The sequence below is a fragment of the Ursus arctos genome, unplaced genomic scaffold (genome assembly GCF_023065955.2).
Source record: "Ursus arctos isolate Adak ecotype North America unplaced genomic scaffold, UrsArc2.0 scaffold_6, whole genome shotgun sequence".
Lineage (NCBI taxonomy): Eukaryota > Metazoa > Chordata > Mammalia > Carnivora > Ursidae > Ursus > Ursus arctos.
Window position 1 is genome coordinate 28,499,140 of NW_026623078.1, and position 22,494 is coordinate 28,521,633.

The following is a 22,494-nucleotide window of genomic DNA, read 5'->3' on the forward strand; positions in this document are numbered from 1 at the left end:
GCACTGCTCTAAGCCCTTAAATGTCTTATTGTCGTATTTAATTATCAGAACCATTCTCTTTAAAAAAAAAAGATTTTTTAAATTTATTTGACACACAGAGAGAAAGCACACAAGCAGGGAGAGAGGCAGAGGCAGAGGGAGAAGCAGGGTTCCCACTGAGCAGGGAGCCCCACGCGGGGCTTGACCTCAGGACCCTGAGATCATGACCTGAGTGGAAGGCAAACACTTAACTGACTGATCCACCCAAGTGCCACAGAACAATTCTCTTATTATCCCCACTTTACAGACAAAGAAACTGAGCCCCAGAGATGTTAAGTAACTTGACCAGGGTCTCACAGCTAGAAAACAGTAGAAACATAATCTGGCGCCAAGAAAATCTGACTTGAAAAAATCCATCACAATGAGGAGAAATGTACATCTGGATGCTTAAACCATTGTGGGGAATAGTAAGGACACTTCTGTATTTAGTTTCTAATTACTATTTAAGTCTCATTGACATACCCATGAGCATAATGACTCAGTAATTTAAAGGGACCGAAAGGAAACGATGTTAAACCTATTGGACACCTGCCATGTGCTCAGCACTGTGCCAGGCAGGCACTTCGGCCTTCATTTTGTATGAATAGAAGGAAGTTTTAAAATGCTGATTCCCTATTATGCCAAAATAAGGGTACTTCTCTTTTAATATTCAAGTTTCTGAAACTACACCTGAAATTACTATATTATTAAAATATATCCGAAGGAAGAGATTATTGTAAAAAGATCAGTAATATTAGAAACGAATGATTTGATCAAAAAGTTAATTGCTCCTTTTCAACATTTGTCACAGTATGGAGACATTTGTGATATATAAGCATATAACACGTTCGTCATATACAATACGTTAAAAAGATGACACAATATTTTTGAAAGGAGGAAGATATAAATTCATTATCCATCCATCCTTCCATCCATCAGTATATTCATATATCTATTCATCCTTCTACTTATCCACTTTATGGATACAAGATATAAGAATCTTTGTAAAGAATTATGGCTTTTACTACCTTGTGCCATATGTGTGTAATAGCTCCAAATCTCTTTTTACAGATAGACTCCAATCTCTAATAGCTATATGGCGTCATTAAGCTTTTCTTCCTCTGCTTGGCGGTCACTCCAAGGAAAAGATGACAGAGAAGGAAGTTGCTCTCTGTTGGAACAATATAGCTCAATTTTCCTATCTTCAGTTTCCCCAAGTCTCTCTGATCATTGGCACTGACCCCTCACTATTTACCCCAGTGTAGCCTCTGGTCAATTCTAGAACCACCATCACGCTCCAGCCTGGCTGGAGAAGCCTGGCTGACCAGATGAAGCAAGTGTGATGCCTTAGCTATAGAGGAGGATGGTGCGGAGAAGGCTGTGGGTGTGGCTTCACACAAAGACTTGTTTGGGGGAATGAAGGGATGGAGGGAAATCTAGCAAACGGTGGTGGCATGTAAGGTAATGCATGTAAGCCTCAGGAAGACAGGAGGAAATTTCTCTTTTGCCCAAAGGCAATAAGCAGCCACTCCTACCCTCTGACTGTGGGGAACTACAAGAGGCATTTTCCGTCTTCAGGATTAGACCTGGTTATCCTCTCTACAGTGTAATCTCCAAAGCATGAACGCTGAAATATACATGCTTGTATCTGCAAGGCTACACCATACTGTCCAGCACATTGGTGTTGCTCGATATGTGATTGTATAACGAATGGTGGTATGAGCAGAAGAATTTGAATGTTGCAGGGGATGTTGGATTACAAATAAAATACATTAGGAGATTGCAGTAAATGTATTTCTGGGGGGGCTGGTGTGTGTGTGTACACCTGGAGAAAAAGCCTGAGACTCAGGTGAGTGTTGATGTGATGTGTGAACAGTCTGGAGAACTTGTCTATATTCACCCTAAGCCCTACTCTCGCACCCGACTCAATTTTAGGGGACTGCAAGTGACAATCTGGGGATCCCTTGCATCTGGGCAGAGCTAATCACAGAAAGGAAGTAGAGACTTAGAGGGATATTAACGTATCCACCCATTCCCTATTCCTCTCATCGACCCATTCATTAATCCATGAAACATTTATCAAAAACTTGCAATGTGTTCCAGTAACTTCTCTGAGGACTAGGGGTACAAAGATCAATAAGATGCTGTGATTGTCCTTAGAAATTTGCAGTTGAGTGAGAGAAATAATTATAATACACTATGGTAAGTGCCAGGACAAAGATTTGGAACTAACAAGGGCATTCTGGGACCACAAAGTAGAGCCACTAACCATAGCCTTAAATATCAGAGATTTCCTGCAGGAAGAGATGTCTGAGTTAAGTGCTGAAGGTTGAGTCTACCTTAGTCAACTATGTGTATAAGAGGAGAGAAAAAGTTGGAGGGTAGAAGAAAATTCCACATAGGGATTAGACATATGCCAAAGTACAGTCAAGATATAGCAGACATATTTAGAAAACTACTTGAATTTCAGCCTCGGCGGGAGACTGTGGTTGAGGTAGGAAATGACAGGAGATGAGCTTGAAAAAATGGGCTGTGGCCAGAGGACCCCCATTCAAAGAAACTTAGCATCTAATTTCTTGGGCAGTGGGAAATCATGGAGAGGTTTAAGAAATGTGATGTGATCAAATTTCTATTCAGGGGTCTCTATGCTGTGTGTGGAGGATGGTTAGTGAGATCTTTACAGTAGTCCTGGGAGAGATAATGAAGGCTCGCCATAGGCTGTACCAGTAAGGATCAGGTAAGGTCAGGGAAGGTGGACCAGTCAAGAATGTCTCTGCTTTCTGTCTAGAATAACTGAGTGGCTGGTGGTGCCTCAATCTGGGCAAAAGAGTGTAGAAGAAATTGGTTCTGGAAGAAGGTGACAAATTCAGATTGGAATATATTAAGTTTTAGGGGATGGAGAGAAACAAAGATAGTGTGCATGAGTTGTACCCCTACCATGGAAGACGAGTATAGTTTGTAAATAGTTTGAATGTTCCCCTACATAGGTGGTCACTGAAACTGTGAGTGGATTATGCAATCCAGGGACAATGGGTATACTTAGAACCTTAAGGAACATGGGGAGAAGGAAAGGGAGCTCTCCAAGAACAGAAAGCATAGTTTGAGAAGCATAAGGAATATAGTGAAAGTGTGGCGATAGGGAAGTCCTCTTGACACCTCCCCTTTAGATGCTTTTGTTCTGTGCTCCTGTAACGGAAGCATATTTTTGTTATAATATCTACTGCATAGCTTTGATGATATTCATGTTCTTCCTTTTATATCCATCCTTTCCCACCAGAGTGAAGGATCCTACTGAACTGGGTCTAGATCTTAGGCATCATTCTATCTCATAGGACAGAAGACACACTTAGTATATCGTTAGTATTCAGTGTGTTAGGCATTCACAAACACACACATATCCACACATGCACTTATGCTCTGCTGTCTCTTACTTGAGACTATAATGGTCATAAGTTATAAACTCAACTTGAACTTGATAGGAACTGGCTCATGGTATCCAAGAAAGAGTTGAACATTCACACTCTATGAATGATAGAGAAGGAACTAGGCTTCAGGAACAACAGGAATCAGGAAACCAAAGGCTGTCAAGACTCTTTTTTATTTTTCATTTTTTGCTGCATTCTCCCTCCAAGTGGCTTTTTTTTTTTTTAAATATACTGGGAAATGTAACTGCTGATAACTCTTATATTTTGCATTTTGTGCCTTCAAAGACTGCAGAAATTGATCTGAGACTTTCACTTGTTGCAAGTCCAAAAATCCTGGGGCATGTTTTATTGGCCTGGCTGAGGTGAGGTGACTATCTTTGACTGTGCCCAGCGGGTCAACTGAATTTTTACGAAATCTGCCCTCACCCAAACCATGAAAATAAGGGTAAATTCCTCTCGAATGCATGGTCTACCAAAGAAGATTCTAAACCTATTTACGGGTTAGAGAACAAGAGAACTCTAACAGGATCCTGATTACCTGGAAACCTTGAGACTCTTCGAAACAGCCCATTGTGTGAAGCAGCACGGTAAAGTATCAAAAGTACAGTCTTGGCAGAGATCTCATCTCCAGGGCTACCTGGTACTAGCTCCATGGACTAGGGTTGAAATTATTCTATCTGGAGGCAGGTTTTTCCTCAAATGTAATATGCAGATAACTATTGTTGGGTTGTTGTAAGGATAAAGTAAGATAATGTGATAATAATACCCAGCATTTGTTAAATATTTATTATGGGCAAGATAATGTTCTAAATGGGTTGTGGGTATCTATGAGGTATGTATTACTTTTATTTTCATTTTTTCAGATAGGAAAAGTGAGATTCAACTATTCAAGCTTCTACAGCTAGTGAAAGTGTGATTTGAGGTTTGATTCCAAGACTCTGGTGCTAGAGTCCACAGTCTACCACTGTGTTCTACTGCCTCCCTGATTAACTATTGCTGAAAGAATATATACAAAGGGCTTAGCATAGTACCTCATCCCACTGTTAAGAGAGAACAAATTCATTCATTTGACTAATATTTACTGAGTGTCTACTATGTGGTAGACACAGTTCTAGACACTGGAAGTAGAACAGAAAGACCAAATACTGGACTTCATAAATTTTACTACAATGTGTGGGGAAAATGAAATAAGTATGTCAGTAAAAACATGGACCATGAGAGACTATGGACTCTGGGAAACTAACTGAGGGCTTCAGAGGGGAGGGGGGTGGGGGATTGGGATAGGCCGGTGATGGGTAGTAAGGAGGGCACGTATTGCATGGTGCACTGGGTGTTATACGCAAGTAATGAATCATGGAACTTTACATCAAAAACTAGGGATGTACTGTATGGTGACTAAATAATATAATAGAAAAATATTATTTAAAATAAATAAATAAATATGTAAAAAAACATGGATAATTTTAAGTAGTGATGAATATCATAAAGGAAGTAAAATACACTAATGACACAGAGTATGTGTGGATAGTATAGCAAAGGCCATGGTCACATGGTCAAAAATGACTTTTTAAGGGAGTGATACTTCTCCTGAGATATAAATGATAAGAGGGAGATGGACATGCAAAAACCAGAGGAAGAATTTCCTAGGTAGAAGAAATAGCACTGCCAAAACCCAGAATGGAAATAAATGTGAGTTTGAGAAACACAAAGAAGGCTAAACTGGCTAGAGGCAGGTAAAGTTTGGGGATAGAAGGTAAGACTTGTAGGTGATGATCGGCTACATTATTAGGAATTTTAGAGAATAGTGAACAGTTTGTTTTTGTTGTTGTTGTTTGTTTTTTGTTTTTGTTTTTGTTTTTTGTACGATGGGCCACTGTGGGGTTTTATGCAGGGTGATGATACTATCTGATTCAGGCTTTGAGACAATCACTCTGATGGCTAACTGAAGAATGCAGGGTAGGCAGCAAAACAAAACAAAGGGAAACAAAACAGAAGACAATAGTGCCTCAGACTAGGGTTTTGGGATGACAAGAAATGGTCAGATTAAGAATATATACTGGACAACTAATGAATCATCGAGCCTTACATCGGAAACCGGGGATGTACTGTATGGTGACTAACATAATAAAAAATCATTATATAAAAAAAAAAGAATATATACTGGAGGTAGTACTGACAAGATTTGCCAATTCACTGAATGCAGGTATGAAAGAAAGGACAGGATGATTCTTAAGATTTAACATAAGTAACTGGAGACTGTTGGGTGAGTAAAGGAGGGAAGTACCTGGGTGGAAGAAACAAGGAATTCTGTCTTTGGTATGATAAATATGAGCAACTCATAGCAGCTAACAGCTGTCCACCTTCCAAGGATACTGTAGGGGGGAAATGAAAGTGGTTTGCAGATTATATACTAATTTAAATTTAAATTGAATAAAACTTAAATGCAATTGGATTGGGATTTAAAATTTTGCATTTTTAGACTAGTGAATCTGTATTCTGAAAAAAGCAGTAAATAATTCTTGCAAGATTTTATATCCATCAAATTTCTGTTCCTACAGCCCATTGGTAACAAGCCATCAGGTAGCAAGATGATGCACAAATCCTACAAATCCCATTTGTTTTTGGTCCCAACATTTCAGTCTGACTTCACTGCTGCCTGGATCCCGGGGAAGTCCTCATCTGAAAGCTGAGTAACCAGGGCCACCTTGACAAGGGGGCTCTCAATCCCTCTACACTTTATCTTCAGTCTTTGGGACAAAGACTGGATTTTCCCAGATAGTGACTAAGGGCAAGGCTGGTGATCAGTGTGGGAGCATGGTCTTTTGGTGCTTTTGTAGGAGTGGGAAGGACTGCTAATTACTTCTTTGCAAATGTAGCCTCATTTCATGACATGGGAAATTGGCCAGCTCATTTTGGCAGGTGGTCCAGTCCCTATTTTCAAGTCCTCCATTTTTGGCTTCCGGCCTTGACTCACATCTTCATGAAGGTGTGCATGACCCCCAGAGGCACAAGGACAGGCTTAACCTGCGGCACCATCTGGAGAATCTTCCCCAGATCTTTCAAGTGTCCAGGAGTGACTGTGGTGTGACTTTTGTCCAGGTTCTCAAGAGTGATTTAGGTCAGTGGTTTTCTGTGGAATCCAGAAGGAAGAGGTGAAGCCAAGCATGCAGAACTCTGGGCCTCCCCCTTCCATTTCAGCTATAGCAGCTCCACATTTTCTGGTTTATATTTTGGGGTTCGGAATGAGGTTACATGTGGAACTGCTGGGGGAAAAATGTTTGCAAAGCAGTGTTTGGATGGATAGGTCTAAGACTTTAAAAACCAGGCTAAAAAACAATTCTATTTGTGCCTTTTCCCCAACTTTAACTCACCTCAGAAACATTTTGCAGAGAAGTAAAACCAGACCTGGAAGCTGAGGTGGAGAAATGTTGTATGCTGTCCTTATCTACATACCATTTCTCTCCACAAGTAGGAAGGGAAGAATAACACATCTTCCTCCATTTGGCTCCGAGTGTTGGCCTGGATTGTTAAAATTTCTTTTGGCTCTGGTTTGGACTAGAATCCTCGTCAAGCTCATTTGTTCTTGCAGAGAAAATATTTAGTAATTGTTGCTTTGTAGTTTACAAGTTTTCTAACCACCCTTGTTGACCTATGTGCAAGTAGTAAGAATAAGTGGAATAGCTGAGGGTTTTTTTTCCCCCCTTTGTTTCTTCAAGTTCCTAATGAGTTTTCAGGATCAGGGCTCAGAACTCTTCAACTAAAAATTTTCCCTCTGGTTATCTTTGTTGGGTCAAGAAGATGTGAATCAGTGTGTGGGTTTACCAGGACGATTTGTCCTTTTCTGTGGAAAACCAGAGTGTTCTGTTAGGCCAGCAGCTCCCCTGCCTCTCCTCCAGCCTTCCCTCTCCTCCTGCACTCTTGCCCCAGCCATTGTGTAATTGGGTTTACAAAAATTAAAATAAAAAAAAAGAACATGTAAACGTTTCTCAACTGCATTAATACATGGAAAATTTGTACTGCATCCAACAATCCGGCATGTCCTTTGGGAACCAAGTAGACACACTCTGGCATCAACAGGGCACCAAGATCCAGATCCCACTGAAAGTCTACAAACAATGGATCTGTCCGAAAAGGCTGTGAGGCTCTGATATCTGGACCTGCTACAGATACTACTTTCAATGTCTGGGCTGGGTCCTATCAGTTATATCTATAAGCTTTATTGAACAAGGCCACCATTAATGCGGCTCTGCTCTGTGCTTGGGGAAGCCTTTTTCTTTTCTTTTTCATTTTGTTTCACAGGGCTATGCATCTTAGGATCATTATGCCCTATCCAAGTTGCTAATGGACTGAACTAAAGTAACCTTGAAGAAACAATATAAGTATAGCAAAACCTAATATTAATTGCTTGGACTTCAAGGAAAAAGTTTCAAAGAAGTTTCCTTTGAGTGCTCCCCTTCCAAAATGACAGCTCAATGCTCCTTCCCACTTTTTCCAGGAATGCCCCCTGCCCTGGTCCACACAGTTACTGCAGGGTTTGGCCACATCCTTGTCCTTATATGACCCCAAAGCATTGGTTAGGGAGAGTAGTCACAGGACCCATTAAGGTAGTCTATCCACTAGCCACAGATGATTGATCCAAGAAAAGACACAAGATCCGAGTGTGTTCACTGGGCTAAAATGATTGAACTTGAGGTATACAGAAATGTAGAGAGGTACCTCTTCTATGGCTGGGGAGAGAATACTGGGGAGTCAGAGGGGCCTATGTTTTGTGTCATTTTAAGAAGCTATTTCATATCAAGGGAGATATAAATTGATGTTCAGAGAGTAGTAGAGATTGGGGGAAAGTAAGGAGAATGGTCTCAGTTATTCTTGGGCCAACTCCATCTCTCAGCCTCCCTGGCGTGCGTGTGTGTGTGTGTGTGTGTGTGTGTGTGTGTGTGTGAGAGAGAGAGAGAGAGAGAGAGAGAGAATGATTAGATACATTTCTTTCAGCTAATTGGGGTTTTGCTTCTCCAAGGTGCACCTGAAAACAAGTCCTACTGAAACACTTTGTAGTACCTCTTTGGGGGAACTTCTCCTTTCAGAGGCTTATGACAGCTATCTGTCAGGCAATTACTACTTATTTGACTATGAAGACAAATTTGAAATGGAACACTGTAGGTAAGGAAAAGACATTATGAATTTGATGAAGTTTATCATTTAGTTCCAAAAACTTTTTCTTTAAGAAGATTATTTTCCTATGCATTTGACCTAGGCTCACATTAGAATTGATTGAAATTGTTGTTTTGGCATCTTTTTGCCCAGGCTATATTCATCCAAAGTGCCTGATTTAGTAAAAGAAACCTAAATCAAATAGGCTTAAGCAGAGAAAGGAGTTTATTGTTGCATACAACTAAAAAGTCTAGGGTATATCTCATAAGAAAAGATGCAAAAGCGTTCAACTGATGTCATCAGAATTTGTTCCTCAACACATCCCAACTCTGTTCTCTATATTGGTTTGACTCTCAAGCAGTGTCTCTCCTGGTGGCAAGATGGATCCAAGTGGCTCTAAGCCAGAAGTTCTTTGTAGTTGGTGACTTTGCCCTCCAGGGTACATCTGACAATTTGTGGAGACATTTTTGATTGTTGTAACTGGGGATGGGGGTGGGGAGCACTACTGGCATGTAGTAGGTAGAAGCTAGGGATGCTGCAAGATGCCCTCAGTGCACAGCCCCCTCCCTCAACAAAATATTATTGGGCCCAAAATGCCAATAGTGTTGGAAGTTAAGAAATCCCACTTGAGGCAGTCTATCACCAATAAAAGAGAGCTTATTTTCCAGAGAGTTCTAGTGAAAATTCGGGACTTGTTGGTACTAGTTGGCTCAGCCTGGGTTAGATGCACATCCCTGAGGAAATCACTGTGGCCAGAGAGTTGTATCCTCGTAGGCAGGTCTCAGTCTAACATGCCCCTCATTACTAGGCGGGGGATTATTTCCACCCTATTCTCACAGATTTAGAGTAGGGGAGAGGGTGGTTCCCCAAAGGAAACTAAGAATGTTCTTGTCAGAAGAAGGGTAATGGCTTCCTGACAGCAAAAAGCAACAACCTTCAACTAGAGTATCCCAGCTGGTAACCCGTGACTCCATTAGGTCAATGCATGGGAATATGCCCGTATGAAAGAACTGGAGAAGGATGCTCCAGCTGTTGTCTTCCTTTCTCTCTTGGTCAATATGCAGCCTCTACACACAGTGTCCCTTGGTTTGTTGGTTAACCTAGAAGAGTAATAACATCTGTGGAAGAACTCCAGTGTTAGGGATGGTAGGCCAGTGGGGTAAAGTTTAGGGGGTGGGCAATAGTTTCAAGGGGCCTTTTATTGTCATTGCATTCTCTGTTTACACAAAACTGAATCACGGCCACTGTAGTGGCTCATTGTGGTAGGCAGAATTAGAAGATTCTAACATTCCCAAGATTGCCTGCCCTGCTATACACACCCTGTACAATCCCTATGAATAGGATGGATTATGCTCCCATATTTAGGTTGTATGTTCATAAAATAGGAAGATTTTTTCTGGATGGGCCTACCCAAATCACATGAGCCCTTTAAAAGGAGGGGGTGTTTTCCAGTTGGTGAAAAAGAAGTCAGAGACCCAAAGCATGAAAAGGATCTGAAGCATGCTTGCTGGCTTGAAGATAGAGGAGCCAGGAGATAAGGGCTATGAGTTGCTTCTAGAGAGTGTCCCCTGCCTGAGAGTGAGTAAAGAAATGGGGATGTCAGTCTGGCCAATTCAAGGTGATGAGTTCTGCCAATAATCATGAACTTGGAAGAGAACCCAGAAGCTCAAATGAGAACAGCAGCACTGGCTGACACTGATTGCATCCCAGTGAGACCCTGAGCAGAGAATCAAGCTATTCCATGTCTGGAACTCTGACCCAGAGAAATTGTGAGATAATACATTTTTGTTGTTTCAACAACTAAGTTTTGGTAATTCATCATGCAACAATACAAAACTAATATACTAATAGTATGAGCTCAAGATTGTCCATTTCCATTGTCACATAATGCTCAACCATGGTGTGACAGAAGGGCAGATGTTGCAACCCTGCAAGTTGCAAGAAAGGTCACAGGAGGGCAGATTACTTGAAGAGAAAAGACAACAACTCATGGACACCATGTAGGGAGGACAACAACTACTCTTCCCATCCATGATCCACTATGGATAGTTAGTGGCATCCTTCTAACTCCTTCATTGGCCCTTCCGCCTCACTAAACTCTAGCCACAGTGCATTAGCTTCAGCTCTCTGGATTTGCCTTACAGTCTCACACCTTCCTGCTCTGGGTCAAGCTCTTTCCTCTGCCTGACTTTACCTGGTAAACTCTACTTTCCCTCCAAGGTTTGGCTCAAGTGTAATTTCCTCTGTGAAGAACTAATTCAGTTCTCTGGCCCTTGGTATAAAAAATATCTTTCATCTTTCTGTGTTTCAGATCTCCTTGGTTGATAACAAGGATCTTGAGGGCAGGAACTCGGACCAGAGCACAGGGCCTGGAACGTCTTGGGATTGTTGAATAGACGTCTACCCCAAGTCTTGGTGAGTTGTCACTACAGCAGGCCATCAGTTGGAATGGCTGGGATAAGACTTCTAGATTGGGCTTGGCTTTGTCGTATCTCTTGGCAGCACTGGGTAAAGAAGCTTATGTCCCTGGTGAAATCAAGATCTTAGCATCCCAGCTGATAGCCTTCTCAGTGGTGCCGCAGTTTGGATATGTGGGTGGGACAAGGACTTTTTTCCTTGCCGTCACTGAAACAGTCAATAAAATTATTTTTTTCTCCCAAAGCTCATAATTCCTGGCCGTCAACTTCATCACAAGGCACACAGTGTGCACAGAACCAATTTGTTGAATAAATAAGATGGCAGAACACGATTTCATAAAGCATTTCCTATGCCTGCTCACCCATTAACACAATGCTGGTGTAGTGTATATGCTCCAGGCACCTGTGCGCTGGGAGAAGGGAGATACACACCTGAGAAGGGCAGACAAACTTGCCTCAGCCACTTATTATTGGCGGGGAATCCGAGCTGTAGGCTGATGTGCAAGGGGGAGATTTACCGTATTTTGCTTCACCATCTACGCCTATGCCTCAGAAAGCACTACTCGTGAGACGAGACTGGTCTCATTCTTGGTACTGAAAAGAGTTGTCAGCTTAGGTTGTTTAGCTTAATTTGAGACTTAATTATTCTAGCAAAATCTTTATTTCATTTTTCAATCTGTTAATTCATCATTCAATATATCTTCACTGGGTGCCTGCTATATGAGGACAACAGGAAGGACATATCCTTGTGAAAGTGTCTTGGGTTTTACCTCCGGTAGGGAAGAGAGAGACACATAAGTTAGTATGAAGGTACTATTGCAATAGATATTACAGAAGACAGGTTCCCAGGGTTCGGAGAGATCCTACAAAAGTGCGACTGAATCAGGGAGGCGAAGGGAAGCTTCCCTGAGGAAGGTGACAAGAAGAAGGAAGAATGTCCCAGGTTGAGAGAAGAGCATGTATAGAATCTACGCAGGAGGACAAAGACAGTGATCTCAAGGTGCTGGAAGAAGGTCCGTGTCCCTAGAGTGCAGGGAAGGAGCAAGAGGGTAGCAGGAGAAGGGGCTGGGAGGAGTTCTACCACGTCATAGGGATTTGGCTTGATCCTGGGAGCAATGGGAAGCCTTCAAGGGTTTTAATCAAAATGGTGATCAGATTTGCACTTTTGGAACACCTCCTCTGATTCCAAGGTGGAAAATGGATTGGAGGAGGCCAGAGTAGATGCAGTAAACTAGGTAGGGGGTTACAGTGGCCCCAGTGAAAAATGAGGTGGAATGAACAAGACTGATGGTGGAAGAGATATATTCAAGGGGAGAGATGTGAGAAATATTTAGTACATAGATGTGTATTTCCCCAGGGAAAGCTGTGGAGAATGTTTGTGTGGTAGGATGTGATCCTTGTGTGGAAAACTGACAGTATATTATACAGAAGGGGGAAAAAGCATATTTGCCCAAAAAAGGACAAAATTTAAGAATTAAAATAATAAAGAATAAAACAAATAATAACATAACAATAATAATAAAGAAAAGAGATAAGACCTTACACTAGGCAGAATGATTTGAATCCTCAAGGTACAGGAACAATCCTACCTCATGTGGCTTACCCTTAATACTAAAATTGAGTAGAAAAGTTTATAAAATGGAGACTTTAATGTGATTCAAAGCTTTCTATAAATGTGCAGCCCGAATTTAATGTGGCTCTCCACGTTAATTTTTTTTCATGTGGGACTCCTCATTGCTAAGATATTTTGGAGGATAAATGACTATTGCTATTCCTGAAAATAAAATCATTCCAGTCAACGTAAATAATTAGAGTCAACAAAAAATAAGTTATTTGAGGGAGTCAGCTTCTAGTGAAAACATTCCAAGCCCAACAAGCAATTTTGTTCCTGTGTTTATCCCTGGGACTCCATTACTGCACCACAGAGACACGAGTCTTCTGTGTCTCTGTGCAGAGATTTAATTAACCATGAAGGTGCTTGATGGTGAGGAATCCTGCTTATTCATGGTGTTTTAACATCTATGAAAAGGAAATACCACGGTTTTCAGGTCTGGTCATGCAGCCATACATTTTGATTCAGAAACACAACTGAGAGGAGGCGTATTCCTTACATAAATAAACTGAAAATATGTACCGCATGAGATACCGGAATGACAGACAGTTAACTGTTCTTGGATTCATCGACATGACCCCAGACAGAAGAACTTTTTCATATATATAAAATGAAATCAAATGCTGAATAAATGAGAATATATAATGACACTATTCTGACGCAAATAATCAGGGAACATCTTAGAAAGCATTTGGAAAATGAAATCACAGGCTCAAGTTTGACCACTTGACTGCAATTTCAAAATATGTGATATAGTTTTATCCCCCAGCGAAAAGCTATTTTTCAACAAGAATAGCCCCAATTTAGGTTAACTAGAGGAAAGACAGCAAAGCCATATGTGCCTCCACCAACTGTAAAATATGAAACAAAAACTATAAATGCAAAGACTAGCTTTCCAGTGCTTTCAGCTTCTAAACGTGTTTGAGGGAGGCACAATGCCATTTTTCACAGGGTGCCATGTGTTACCTGGGGTAGTTTTTCCCAGCACTGGATTCATTTTCAGCTGTGTGAGCCAGCAAACTGTTGGTAGCCATCCTTTGGTCTCGACAGACAATTCTTTGGAGATCCATTGTCTTTTGATAGGTTGCTCTGATTCTCACCCCCACTTTTCCCTTGTACATTTCTATGTCCTCCTGTCCCTCCTTCTTGCACATGTGATGCGATGACTCTTCCTGGCAACGGTCATTCAATGGCCTAAAGTCTCCCACGGCGGCGGAGAAAGCAGCGGATAGCGTGTTCTACATGCCTCCCAAACTTTCCTGTTGGGTATCATTTCTTCTTCACAGGCTTCTATAAAAATAACCATGTCCTACCTCACTCTCAGTTTCCTTTAATATTGAGTAACAAGGAAAGTCAAGTGACCCAAGAGGCAATGAAATGGAGTAGCCAGAAACACTCTCCAGATGGCAAGCACCTAGGATCAAGCCCTCATTTTGTCACTTCTAAATGGCAACCCTAAGCAACGACTGACCTTCTCACGTGCATTTTTCACCTGTAAAGGGGAGAGTAGTTGTTGTGAGGGTCACATTGTTGTGAGGATTAAGTTTAAAAAAAAAAAAAACACACCTAAAAGGTTCCCTGTACAATGGCCCGGCATATAATAACGAGCCAATACATGTTAGCTGTTCTTACTAAAGGCCAGGGACACAAGCATCTGAACCCCAGCAGGGAGACACTGGGAGCACGTCATATAAAACTCTGTATCCGTGCTAAAATGTACAGATATTTATTTCCTCTGGCAAGCTGTATTTTGTATGAGAAAAAAAAAAGAGCTGTGTCAATATATAGGATTACTTAAAAAAAAAAAAGCTGCAAGAGCTTTACTCAAGTTGTGTTCAACCGTGGGGATATTTTTTTGTTTATTTTCAGAGTAAGAGCACTGTGCTTTGGAAGTCCTGTCCTGCCGGATATGTGAGATATTTAAAAATCAATTCCAGAAACCAAAGCGGTATCGTTCAAGATGCATCAAGGGCTCGGTTTGAGCCACACAGTCAATGGAAATAACGTAAAGGCAGACGTCACAGTTTATGGTAGGTTGAACAAAACAGAAGGAGCAAGACAAGCTAATGAAATAATTAAAATTAGTGGTAAATAACCGGTTGACAGCAAGAAGTCCATTTCTGTAGACAGACCACTTAAGCTCTAAAAATATATACACATTCTTATATGATGGCTACAAATGAGCTTGTGATTTTCCTCCGAAAGTATTTGAGCAGGAAATAAAACCTTTTCCCAGTGGATGAAATAACAGTCCTTTCTGCCAATCTAAGCAAGGCAGATTTAAATTTTATATGTGTCCAACTGCTTGTTCTCCCTCAGCTAATAACCTGCATGTTGGAGACATTTCAACTGAAAGGCAGTTCCCAGCCCCGCAGCCCAGCTCCAAATATATCCACCATGCATGTAAACAAGTAAACCATTATGTTTCTTATTGAGATAAAGAATACAATGATAAGTGGGGACTTTCACAAAACAAAGGGCTTCCTATTGCGAGTGTGGATAATCTTCCAGAAAACCCTGTGTTTTGGCAAATCGCACCAGATTAATCTATTAAGCATCTCCTTTCATTATCAAATTTCCGCTGCCTATCACAGTGGCTGCCTTATCAAGCACCCCTTTTTCAATAGCAGCCCCATTCCTAAGATTTCAGATGCTGGCCTGCGCTGCTCAGAAAACAGGTGTCCCTACTGTTTGCAGGCAGCAAAGGTCCTTGCACAGAAGCCTGGGAAAGAGCAGGGCTATCAGACTCTGTTCTACCTGAAGGAACAGGTAACAGAAAACTGTTGATGCAATGAATAGAACTTAATTGGCACACATTAGCCAGACGTGAGGGTTTGTTAGAATTAAAATTCCCTACAAATTTCCTACTGATAAGAAAAGCTTAAAAACGAAAAACGCAAACGATTGTCTTGCAATAATCAGACGGACAGCTCCAAACCATGTAACTATTCTTTATGGATTTCTTTGGTAAACACAACGTTCACCCCACTTCATTCTTAAAATTAGGCATCGCCGTTTATGACAGCCTCACAGAGTTACCGACGGGCCTTCAGCTGTTGGCCGCATTGTCTATATTCAGGAGGAAAGGCATTTCGTGGCTCTACACAGAGCTAATATTCCAAGTCAATTAGTACGATGTATCAGGTTTTCCGGTTCTCAGTGTCTCCACTTGCCAGCCTGTCTTCTTTTCTTACTTAATAAAACTGGGCATGTGGTTTCTGACCACACCTTTTGTGCACTAGGGGCCAGGGTCACCCACCAACACGGGACAATGAAACCAGCTGCTAACACAGAAATTAAGCTTTCAGGGTGACGTGCCAAAATACGCTCGCGGAGCACCTGGTTGTTTATGGTACAGATAACATCTGTAGTATAGATACGCGCCATGCATATACTGATGTTGATTTGCAGATGGCCGTTTGTGGTCAATTATTTTGTTTTGCTTAGTCAACGCCAGGATTTCTTCTTGTCAAGTGCTGGTCTTGCTAGTCTATCTAGGCCCATCTGCATTCTCCAGCAAGCAGAAAGACTTCATTCTCGGCTCTGAGCTCAGCTCTTAAAAACTTGGCCGGTGTGCCCTTCCCTGTAATAAAATAAAGGCGTGCAGGAAGGCCACCGTACCGACAACCGGAAGATCCAGTCTGCCTGCAGCTCCCCCGCCCGACGGCAGCTCGGCGCAGAGATGGGTGCTGGCTCTGCAGGGTGGGTAGGAAGCAATTGATAAGCGCATGCCTTTGTTTCCGGCCCTCTACAGCACCAGCTTTGTTTCATCTACAGATGATTAAATGGTCTACAGGGCAATTATGAACAGGAGGAAGGAACAGCCAACTCTCTCCAGGTTTCCTCAATCAGCATGATTGAATTTCTCAAAGGCAGAGAGCAGCAGTAGCAGAAGCAGTTTCAATGACTTTTCCTGGAAAATGTTCGGCAGCTCAGAATTGAGCCTTTCATTTAACTACTTGCTGTTTCATTTTATTATGTGCAAATTGTGGCTTAATAGATTTACAGTCACTATAAACTCTCAATGGATAGGGTAGCCCAAGTGACTAGTACTGTTAAAATGACTGATAAGAACCCAAGAAAAGGGATAGTTGCAAATTCCAACAGGGGTGGAATACCCTCCATCTTCATAAACAGCATGTCGGCGTCCTGTGATATTTCAGTCAAGGAGCACTGTTTGTATTACCCCTTATAAGTAGTAGAAAAATATAAGGTATTGTGTGTGCGGGGGGGGCAGAATAATGGAAGAAGAGCTTGAGAAAAGTTGAACTAATTCTTTGCCATGTCACCACTGAAAGGTAAACTGCTATTACTTACTTAAAGATACTGGTTTAGAAAACTTACACAGTAGGTAAATATGTATATAAATACACAGTTTACAAAGTTTTATTTTAAAAAATTGGTAGATATTGGAGGAATCCCTTTCTTCCCTGAATATAAAATAGCAGTAAAACAAAACAAAAAATGTCATCCTCATAGTTGAATACCCTGGTTACTATTTCTGGGGCAGCAACTTTATCATGGGTTTTTATCAACAACGGTCATACTCAGATCAGAATCCCAATGGTTGTCTATTACCTAATATGAATGATATTTATAGATATGTTGAAATAATCTGTTACTCAAGCAGGGCTTTTGAAAACAGCTTCGCTAAAACTGTGCAAATCATTTGGGCAACTGGCTTAGAAAAAGAATGCCTGACGAGGTGTCAAAATGCCTGCACACTGTTTCTGAAACACGATGACTTGCTGTTTGACCTTGGAGTCTGCAATTTAGGCTTAACTTTGGACCTTTGGGACTCAGGGTTCTCGTCTGTTAAATGGGGTTCTATCTTCCTTGATTAGCTCATGCCATTTCAGAAGTCCAAAAAAGTGACTTGCTTTGACAAATAAAAATGGTATCCAAAGAGCCTACTAACGTAATAATAACACTTTGTCAAAAAGACATCACTGGACGGGTTTGATTTGGTTGTCCAAGCTGATTAGTTGCTTGCTAATCATTGGAAGCTTCTAGAAGTGTTTGGATCGTGAGGCTAAAAATGTGGTCTACAAGAGAAAGAATGTAAACAAGTTAATGCGATAACGTCTCAAACATTATGCCTTAAGTTTCCAAGAAAATTACATCAGAAATGGCATATATTCATGATTCTGTAATGGCATACAGCCATTTTAAGTGTGCGCAGTCAGCGCTTTAAAGACTACTGCTCGAAGGCTCAAATTCAGGGTGCTTAAGCCGGGACTATTTCATGAGTAGGCAGAACAAAGTCAGTCCTAATTTTACATGACTTGTCGGAAATACACCCAAATCAGTAAACACCGAATAATAAAAATGCCATATTTTTATTGGGATAATATAATTTCTCTAGGTATCATTTAGACTAAGATAACCTTCTTGCCCTCAATTTTATAATAAAACCTATGGTCAAATACTAATCTTAGGAATCTGAGTTCAAGCCACTGATTTAAGTGAAATAATCTTTAAATATTAAAATAATTTAAAAACTTTACTAGAGAGTAATTTCATTGACTAGTTTATTTTTCCTATGAGTGCTTTCCGAGGAAAATCAATTTACTCTACCAGAGACTGGATTAAATAATTAACAAATTAGTTAGTCGGCCAATTTCTATTGCAACTTTAAGCAACATCCAAACAAGAAGAAAAAGGATGTGAAATTCAAGTCAACGAGATTCCTACCTTTTTGAAATTGGTATGACTTGAAACAATAGGAAAAAAAAGGGAAATGCTACTTTATATACTTTCTGGCAGGCAGAGGACATGAGGCTGATTTTAAAAAATTTTAATTTATTACTATGCTTATCTGAAAAGGATTGGCATTCCATAATTCATTTGGAAATAATAAGATGGATATGTGACATAACCCAAATGGGGCAATGAAATAATTAAAGATTTTGGGATAAAGAGGTGTTAAAGCAAAAGCCAACTATATAGGAAGAGAAATATTAAAATGTTGGCTGAGGAACTTAATTTATCCACAGTTCCTTTGAATTGTACTCAAAATCCCCAAAATGTTTTTTTTAATGTGTACATACAGCATTTCAATATTAATGTCCACATATATTTTTCTTTTGTTTACAAATTTCCCATCTTCCTAACACCAAAGGAATATATTATTACTCACTGAGTAACATCATTTGGGGGGAAAAAAAATCTCTTTGTGATATGCCCTTGAAATAACATCTGTTTTGTATAATGTAGATAAGAGAACAGTCTTTAATTCATCCATCCACACAGCCACTTAAAGTGTAAGAATATATAAAGTATAATGTGATTTGCTGCATTTTTGTTGTGAAACATAATATTAAAATGGTTCAGAAGCTCCTGAATGTAATTTTAAAATTGCATAGACTTCTACACTTCATTAACAAACTACAGATGTATAGATAATAAGGGTCTTTATCAGAGAATATGTTATTATGCAGCTGTTAGCACAACGTGGTAAAGGAGGCCAGTTGCAAATCTCATCAATAGTTCTAACCATTTTCCACCACTTGAATGAAAAGTGATAATGTATAGATCTCACAGTCATTAAGAACTTTCCTTTACTCCTTTAGGATTAATTTGCGTTGACCCAGAATTTTGTATTTGCTTAACACAAGCCATGGGTTACTTTGATGTTATCTGCTTCTATAAACAGTAATATACAGTCCTCTCCTGGGCTAAAACAGCTCTTATTCCAGTGAGAATTGATGGTATTAATCATTCTGAAGTCCAAGAGTGCTGATCATAAATTGTATGTGGGGCCCTCACTTAGTACCTCCCTGGACTCCCATTCATCAGCAATTCCTCTTTTCCACCTGGATGTAAAGTATATAAAGAGTAATTTATCTCAGAACTTGGGTTCTGTGATCTTCTTGATGTCTAAGTAACATCAGAACCATTTTGTCAACAAATAAATATTTATTCTCCTTCCTTTGGAAATAACGGGCTCAATTATCTGCCATTTCTAAAGTCTGATTCCCTCAAGTGGCCAGAATGGAAAATGCATGTCTTGCCTCTCAACGTTGCACGCATATGAAATAAACTGGAAGGATAGAAAATAAAGGGCCTCATTTTTCAACAATGTTAAAAATAAAAGACAGTAGTTTTAAATCATGACCAAGATATCAACACAGACACATTTTTACCATATATTAAGGCTAAAAATAACAGCTTACAATTTATGAACTGTTGGGCCCGGAAAAATGAGAATTATTTTTTTTTTAATGCAAACCTGCAAAGATCTGCAGAAATATTTATCTTAAACAAAAATTGAACAAATAACTCTGCTCATTATCAATACAAATCAAAAGAAAACACAGAAATAAACGTCGTTACAGAGATATTATTAGCAAAGTTTCTATTCCACACCACCCAAATTAGCTGACAAACAGAGAGAGTAGAGTTTGGCATTTATTTTTTTAGGGGAAAATTTCTTCATAGAGTATGGAATAAGATAGGCGACAGGAGCAATAACCAGAAAGGGTATTTAGAGGCTAGATGGCATCCTTTAATTCCAGGAGGTTTCATTGCTCCAAATGCCCTCATTTTGTAGCTTCTGGTATTTTCCATCACATAAGTGAAAGAAGGCAAACCAATGCACACAGACGCAAGCTGTTGAATACAGAGAGATTTCTGCAGCATTTCTGGTTTCATCCTAAGTTTAGCTTGGATTTTTGAATTTCAGAGTTCTCCCTGTTTCGTTGTGAACATGTGGTTTTCAAATTTTGCTGGGTTCCAAACTTATCAGTGTGTGAGTTTATGTTAAGCACCTTAAAAATCCAATCCTTGCAATGCCAATAGAAACAACAAAAACATAAATAAATCATTGCAACAAGCCAAGAAGATCCAATTTAAGAAGGTAAAACTAAAAAGATTTTTGCCAGAGTATAAACAGAAAGGATTAAAAATTTTGCAAGCACAATCTTTCTCTTTTTAATGAAACTATAAACTTCACAACTTTTTCTTAAATGTGATCAAAAAGAAAAAAAAGGAGAATGGAAATATGTGGATATCCCAAATTATTCTACATGCTGCCATTTGACAATCTCTTTTTTCAAAATATTTTATTTATTTATTTTAGAGAGAGAGCATGAGCAGTGGGGAGGGGCAGAAGGAGAGAGAGAGAATCCCAAGCAGACTCCACTCGGAGCTTGGAGCCTGGCCAAAGGCTCAATCCCATGACCTTGAGATCATGACCTCGCCTCAATCAAAAGTCAGCTGCTTCACCAACTGAGGCAACCAGGCGCCCCTAGACAGTTTCTTTTGGAAGATTAATTTAGTTTGTGCAGTTTAGCCACCGCAGCGCAACTTTCTTAGTATTATTGTGGTTCCTTATTAGATCGGCTGGAGGAATCTTGTTCCCATGTTAAAATGTGCCTGAGTTTGCCATTTGTGAATTGCATGGTTTGCTGAGTTGAACTCTGAATAGTGAATCTAGAATAACACAGGTATTCTTGTTCCTATCTGGGGTGGCACCCTTTTCCCTACAGGTTGTAATCCAAATGATATGGAGGGCTTGCTATGCAAACTGTCTCCCCTAAACAGGGGCTATGGTGTTTGACATTCCATCACTAGGGATGACTCTTTTCGGATTCTTCTCTTTGACCCTACCTTTACAAAGCATCACTCTTAGGAGGTACGACACATTCCATTAGTGTACCCCAAAAAGCCAGGATGAGAGACAGAAGACAGTATTAGAATAGCACATGATCTCTGCATAGATCTCTCGGTCTATAGGCTCCTCCTGCCCCAGCCGCCCTGGTTCTCCGACTGCTGCCAGTCACTGTCCTACAAACAGCCGAACACCTCACCCCATCTGTGATCTTCCACCGTGCGCTGCTCAGTAGCACAGACTGCCACACACGCACGCGCATGCGCACGCACCCCATGCTTGGTCTTCCTGAACTTCTCTTCTCATGCCAGGCTCCTTCACTGTTCTTTACCATTTCCTAGCTCGTCTGTATGCGCTTATCCTTTCAGCCTGTGATTCTCTGTCCTGCCTTTTTTCCTGTTAAGCCTCTACCTCATCCTTCAGTATCCAGTTTAAATGATACCTTCTTAGTGAAGTCTAAGACTTCATTCCTTTATTATTCATTTATTCAACAAATATTGAGTACTTTCTATGTGCCAAGAGGAGTTCTTAGGTGTGGGGATACAATAATAAGCAAAAATAGGTCAGTCGAATTTTTGAGAAGCTCAAAGTGTAGTGGGAGGGACAAGTATTCATAAAATAATTATGCAAACAAAGGAAAAGCTGTACCTGTCAGGGCTATACAAGGGAGAGGTCAGGGAAGGCTTCTCTGAACAAAAGAGTGTTCTATGCTGAGGGAATAGCATGTGCAAAGGCTGGCGTGGGGTGGGGGAGGTTTACAAGCCAGGAGCAGAGAGTAAAAATAAAACAGAGTTGAGCTGGGCACTAATTTCTCAGACACAACATCAAAAGCGCACAAGTAAAATAAAAAATAGATAAGCTGGACTTAATAAAAATTAAATCCTTTCGTACTTCAAAAGACATCATTAAGAAAGTGAAAAGACAACCCACCGTATAGGAGGAAATATTTACAAATCATATATCTATTATATGACTTGAATCCAGAATATATAAAGACGTCTTAAAACTCAAGAATGAAAAGACAATCCAATTAAAACGGGTAAGTGATTTGAATAAATATTTCTCCAAAGAAGAGATACAAATGTCCAATAAACATATGGAAATATGTCCAACTTCATTAGTTATGAAATGCAAGTCAAAACCACAATGAGATACCACTTTTACCCATAAGGATGGTTATAATAGGCAGGCAAGAACAAGCATCGACAAGGATGTGGAAAACTTGGAACATTTATATATTGCTGGTAGGAGTATAGGAAA

The 22,494-nt window shown here is 40.3% G+C and overlaps 2 long non-coding RNA genes across 3 annotated transcripts in view; both read left to right on the plus strand.

Annotated features, from left to right (window-relative positions):
• Positions 1-4,356, plus strand: part of LOC123000850 (uncharacterized) — a 41,315-nt gene extending 36,959 nt beyond the window's left edge. The window contains exon 4 of the long non-coding RNA XR_008957865.1: positions 4,307-4,356. This is a non-coding gene — a long non-coding RNA (uncharacterized LOC123000850). The remainder of the gene's footprint in view (positions 1-4,306) is intronic.
• A 5,103-nt stretch (positions 4,357-9,459) lies between these two features.
• Positions 9,460-17,529, plus strand: LOC130542941 (uncharacterized). 2 transcript variants are annotated; one of them, XR_008957868.1, is made up of 3 exons: positions 9,933-11,009; positions 14,493-14,653; positions 16,401-16,953. It is a non-coding gene; the product is annotated as an uncharacterized LOC130542941 (long non-coding RNA). The 2 variants fall into 2 exon arrangements; XR_008957867.1 differs by having other exon boundaries at positions 9,460-11,009; positions 14,493-17,529.
• The last annotated feature ends 4,965 nt before the right edge of the window (positions 17,530-22,494 follow it).